The following is a 6,376-nucleotide window of genomic DNA, read 5'->3' on the forward strand; positions in this document are numbered from 1 at the left end:
AGGAAATGGTGTGAACTTAGCTATTGTATTATGGTCTCTACACTTCGTCTATAGTTACAGTCCCAACGAATCGCGACAAAATAACTCTGAAAAGGACTCAGTAAATACTAGCAACCGTGAAGTACGCTCGATTCCTATAAGTACGCTGTTTTCTTTTGTAATATTAGTTTTTTTAGTCTTGAAACTGATGTTATGTGGGGACATTAATCCGAATCCGGGACCAGTTTCTCCGTTAGAAAAAGGTGAACTTATTGTAGCACACTTAAACACCAGAAGTTTGAGGAACAAACTTGATATTGTGGAAAGTGAAATTAGAGATTTTGACATAGTAACTTTATCTGAGACTTGGTTACCTGCTGGTAAGATGCAAGACCAATTTAATATTAATGGTTTCCATCCACTTGTGCGAAGAGACAGACCAGACGGAGCACACGGTGGTGTGGCAATATATGTTAAAGATTACTTATGCTGTAAAGAGAGAACAGATCTTTTGATTCCTAACCTTGAAGCCACATGGATCGAAACCAAATTGAATCAAGAAACTATATTGATAGGCTCGTTTTACCGGCCTCCTAGTGCCCCTGTTGCTTATTGGCAATTGATCGATTCTTCTATTAAACAAGTTATGGCCACTCCTCACAAATTCATAATTCTTGGTGATTTTAATTCCGATTTTAATGACAACCCACCAAAGCAACTCACAGACATTTTGTATCTGAATAGCTTAAAGCAACTAGTTACAAGTCCCACACGGATAACTGAAGATACGTCCACCTGTATCGACCTGATTATTACCCCAAGCACTGACATTGTTGATAAAGTAGAAGTTATTCCTCCCATTTGTAGTGATCACTCCGTACCAGTCGTTTATTTAAAGCATCATTTGAAGAAAAGATCACACTCAAAAAGAACGATTTTAGATTATAGCAAACTAGACGGTCAAAAGTTAATAGTTGAGTTACAGAAAATTGATTGGTCAAACATAGTGACTTTAGAAGATATTCATACCGCAGCTTCTCTTTTTTCGGAGCAGTTGTATTCGATCGTGAAAACCTGCTTGCCTGTCAAGGAAGTCACCATTCGGGAGGGAGACACACCCTGGATCACATCATATATTTTGAAATTAAAAGACCGAAAAAGATTTATTCATACTATTGCTGTGCATGTAGACACACCACAAGCTTGGGAACTCTTTCGTAAGATAAGGAACCAATACACAGATGCTATTCGAACGCGAAAGAAACAATATTTAGAGGAACTTGACCGGTCCGTATCTGATCCAAAGAAATTTGGTCAGAAGCAGTGGTGGAAGTTAGTTAACAGGTTTATGGCAAAGAAAGGCTCAGACCAAAACGAAATCCCGCCACTAACAGTTGATTGTAAAACCTATTTTGAAGACCAGGAAAAGGCTGAATTATTTAATATGTCTTTTGTTAAACAATCAGAAATAAACGACACAGACGATAATGTTCCCGATATAGATAATGCTGATTTTTTTGTCGACGATATGGTCGTGACTTCTGAAGAAGTGAAAAGTGTAATAGAAAGTCTTGATACATCTAAAGCTGTCGGGCCTGATAAAATTCATAATAAGATTCTTATTGCAAGTTTACCTATAATAGCAGAACCTCTATCTATTTTATTTACAAGATCATTAAATGAGGGCGTATTTCCAAGCATATGGAAAACAGCACACATAACACCGATATTTAAAAAGGGGGATAAAGGAGACTGTTCAAATTATCGTCCCATCTCACTCTTAAGCTGCGTAGGTAAAGTCCTTGAAAAATGTGTTCAGAAACATGTGTTTGATTATTTTGTATCGAATAACATAATCACACCTTCCCAGTCTGGTTTTATTCCCGGTGACTCCACTGTGTACCAGTTAACATGCCTATATAACGACTTTTGCAAGTCACTCGACGACAGCATTACTGTCCAGGCAATCTTTTTCGACATTTCCAAAGCATTTGACAGAGTCTGGCACAAAGGTCTTTTGAGAAAGTTATTTGCACTAGGGATTCGAGGTCAGATGTTTAATTGGTTGCAAAACTATTTAACTGATCGAAAACAAGCAGTGGTGCTTAAAGGAAGTATGTCTAGCTACTTACCTGTGCAAACAGGCGTTCCACAAGGCTCTATTCTAGGACCTCTCCTTTTTCTGGTTTACATTAACGACATAGTTGATAACGTTGAATCCATTATTAAACTGTTTGCCGACGATACAAGTATGTATTTAAGCCTGGAAAATTCTCAGATGCGAACAGATATTTTTAACTCAGATCTTGAAAAAATCGACCAGTGGGCTAGTCAGTGGAAAGTTAAATTTAATCAAAGTAAAACAAAACTTCTGAATATAAGCAGGAAAAGGAATCCAGATTACATCCCTTTGAACTTCGGTGGCACAATTTTACAAGAAACTGAAAGTCATAAACATCTTGGTATTATTATTCAGAATAACGGTAAGTGGGAGTTACATATTAAATCTGTTATAGCAAAATGCCGTACGCTAGTAGCTTGCTTACGATCTTATAAATATAGACTAGGCAGAAAAGCTTTAGAAACAATGTATAAATCCTTCATATTGCCACATTTTGATTATGCTGATGTTCTCTGGGACAACTGCCCTAAGGAGTTAGCCACCGAGCTCGAAAGTATTCACTTAGATGCAATTCGAACCATTGTTGGAGCAGTCCGCGGTACAAGCCATCAAAAATTGTACGATGAGTCAGGCTTTATTTCATTACTAGAGAGGCGAAAACGTCATAAATTGATATTATTTCACAAGATCGTTCACCGCAAGGTGCCAAACTACTTATTAGCGATATTGCCACCATTGATATCAACTAATAACCCATATCACCGGCGCAGACCTCTAGACAGGAAAGTTCCATCGTTTAAAACTGAATTATATAGAAACTCATTTCTCCCATCTACTACACAACTCTGGAATTCTTTACCAGACTATATAAAACTTAGTGATTCCCTGAGTGAATTTAAGCACTTTTTGTCAAAAAACGATTTAAGTCCGCCGTGTTATTTTTATTCTGGAGATCGCATGTCACAAATAATTCACTGTAAGCTCAGGTTATATATAAGTGATCTCAATAACGATCTAGTGAGACGTCACGTTGCTACAGATGCATCTTGTGACTGTGGATTCCCGTCCGAATCCGTACAACACTTCATATTCGATTGTCCAAATTATCGCGAAGCACGTCAAGAAACTATACATACCCTCCCTAATCACACAATTCACCTCCCCCACCTTTTAAACGGAGACAGACAGTATTCTTTAGATTTGAACAGGAAAATTTTTTCCACCGTACACTCGTTCATTGAACGTTCAGGCCGCTTTGGGTAAGTCAGAATAAATGCTCTACAAGCCGGACAACAACTTAAACCTCTGCACATCTCCTACCCATCCCTCTTCTTTTATTCATCTTCTTTCCCTCCTTCCTTCCTTTACTGTCTTTCTTTATAATCATTATGCAACGTTCATTACGTTATTAATAGATTTGGTTTATTGAGACAAATTTTTCACCCGTTACCGCCTTATGTTGTAATGTCATGCAGGAACACCACTATAAGCTTCTAGCTTGTTGCTGTTTCTGTGAACTTTGTATACATGTCATGATTGTAACCTTTGTTAAAATAAACTTATGTTTAAACCAAACAGACACAAACAAGAACAGAACCATACAAATAATATTTCACTCTCTTGTTGCATATAATAATGGTGTTGTTTTTTTCTCTCTTCTCCGCAAACGTCTTGTTGGTGAAAAAAATGTAGTATGCATGGGGACAGGAACTTCACACTGCAAGCTCAGTGCACGTATATGACAGCGATTTAGTAAAGATTACTCTTGCGACTTTCGAACTGTGTCAAATTTTGTGCGCACGTGCTGTCGTCATCATAACAACAAAATAAATAGTACCAAAGTTCCTCACACGAGGAAATAAAACCAAGATAAAAATCAAATTGATCCATACTAGCAATCATCAATAGACGCTGTATTCCACATTTCTTCTTCTTCTTCCTCTTCTTCTTCTTCTTAGTATATTTGTATTTAACTTTTTGCGATAAAAGGGTAAGGGGGAACATTTGTCACTTGAAAATCTTTTCACGTTCACATAGGCGTTTAGTGTAGCCACGTCATTAGATTGAATTTCGGACACTTTCAATCAATCAATGAGGCTTATATCGCGCATATTCCGTGGGTACAGTTCTAGGCGCTCTGCAGTGATGCCGTGTGAGATGAAATTTTATACGGCCAGTAATTGCAGCCATTTCGGCGCATATTTACCTTTCACGGCCTATTATTCCAAGTCACACGGGTATAGGTAGACAATTATTAACTGTGCCTAAGCAATTTTTGCCAGGAAAGACCCTTTTGTCAATCGTGGGATCTTTAACGTGCACACCCAAAGTAGTGTACATGCAAATGCAAGCACCTTTCATACCGTGCGCGCAAGAGAAACATTTCGAATTTTGTCTCGATGCCATTTTAATCATTTCCACCGGTAAAACATTCCTGATAAATCTTCGCATTCGCTTGATACGCGCGGGTGTGATCGATCTCTGAAGCACCCACTGTACCGACGTCTTTAAACGTTGCGTCGAACGAACGCCAGAATTGTCCTGTTAATTGCATTTGACTTTGCGACCGAAATCTTGGATCGCCATATACATATTTTCTGGAGAGAAAGATGGTGTACAGAAAAGTTATCCCACGGATTGCGTGGATAATGGAGACGCAAAGATAGAGCGACTGCAACAGGGGATGGGTAAGTAACACTCATGACACTATCAGCTTAGAAATGTACAGGGCGCGTATGGATTACTTATTTGCTGCTAAATGTTATCAAAGAATGACTGACTGACTGGCTGACTGACTGACTGACCATGACAGCCTGACTGACTAGCTGACTGCCTGACTGACTAGCTGACTGCCTGACTGACTAGCTGACTGCCTGACTGACTGCACTTATAACAATAACAGACGCCATCATCAGTATCCTCATCCTCATCATCATCATCATCATCATCATCATCATCATCATCATCATCACTACCACCGCCACAACAAACACATCATAAAACAAAAAAAGTGACAGGAAAAGGCACCAGATGGTAGACAATTTTGTAATATATCACAGTCGTAGCGGCAATAAACCAATCAACATCTCTTATCATGTAATACTTACAGTCATGCAGTTCTTGTTGGGGACAAGCTGTCTGTCAGAAAACACGCAGAAATTCCACAACAGCTTTCGAAGCGAAGTCACACGGAAATATTCAGGCACAATGTCACTGTCAACACCGATAACTGAAGTCACTCTGTCACAACAAAAAGGCACGTGCTTTCGTGTTAACAACTCTCAACTGTTCAAGGCGTAACAATAATTGACGCCAGCGTAAGGCACTGTCGGTGTCGGAATGAAAAAAAGATAAGGCACTTTCAGGTCTGACTAGACACAACACTGAATAAAATATTTACACAACACTGAATAAAAAGTTTCTATTGCACATAGACAAAGCAAACAAACAGAGAGGTAGAGGCTACCCCTCGGCCAGCTGCCCTGGAGTGACCAACAGAAAATTAGAAATTATTTACAGGTGGTCAGCGAAAAGTCTGCCAGTTCGAAAGGGGGATCGCACCATTGGTGTGTAGTCAGTTCTCCTATAGTCGCAGGAATTTTCTCACTCGCACTGACGAAAAGCGAAACTTGACTGCTACCGAAGATCGATTTGATGACAGCAGTGATGGAAACACTAAAACTAATCTCAGCTGTTTTCTTTGGTCCTTCTCACATTGTCTGTGAAGTACTCGAACCGCAGATCGAATGAGGGTTCAAGACATGATCGGTTTCAGAGTCATACGTGCGCACTGTGCATGTTTCTTTGGCTGTCACAGACCAACAGTAGCAGTAGCGGTAGAGCTCGGTTCGCTCGATCCATCAGCGAGCAATGTGTTGGGTGGATCCGAAAGAATGTCCGGGGTACGAGGGGTTATATACCCGCGTGCTTTTTTCTCTGGAAGTCTTGTACCATGCGATCTTTCCGTCATGCCAGCAGTCAGTCACCGCCGAGTCAAGTCAAGTCGCACGCTTTGCTCTCTCTCTCTCTATAGTCTCTCTCTCTCTAGTCTAGCCTCTCTCTTTCTCTTGTCACACACAAGGCACTGCTCATTCATATGCATTAAGTGTCGCGTGCCAAGGCTCCTCCTCTGGTGACACGCGCTTCGAGCTTCGCGGTGACAACTCTTTGTTTTGTCGCGGGAGTCTGTCCACAGGAATGACGCCGTTCAAAAACACTCCCGCCCGCGCCAGTTAGTAGTCTCGGTTAGACTAGATTGTGCAGCCAGCGATCAGC

General features: G+C 40.2%; 1 protein-coding gene across 1 annotated transcript in view; it reads right to left on the reverse strand.

The window, feature by feature from the left end:
* LOC138952400 (insulinoma-associated protein 1-like) overlaps nt 1-6,086 on the reverse strand; it is a 13,547-nt gene extending 7,461 nt beyond the window's left edge. The window contains exon 1 of the mRNA XM_070324067.1: nt 5,209-6,086. The gene's annotated coding sequence lies outside the window, so the exon portion shown is untranslated. The remainder of the gene's footprint in view (nt 1-5,208) is intronic.
* Between the last annotated feature and the right edge of the window lie 290 nt (nt 6,087-6,376).

This window comes from Littorina saxatilis, linkage group LG17, assembly GCF_037325665.1.
Source record: "Littorina saxatilis isolate snail1 linkage group LG17, US_GU_Lsax_2.0, whole genome shotgun sequence".
NCBI lineage: Eukaryota > Metazoa > Mollusca > Gastropoda > Littorinimorpha > Littorinidae > Littorina > Littorina saxatilis.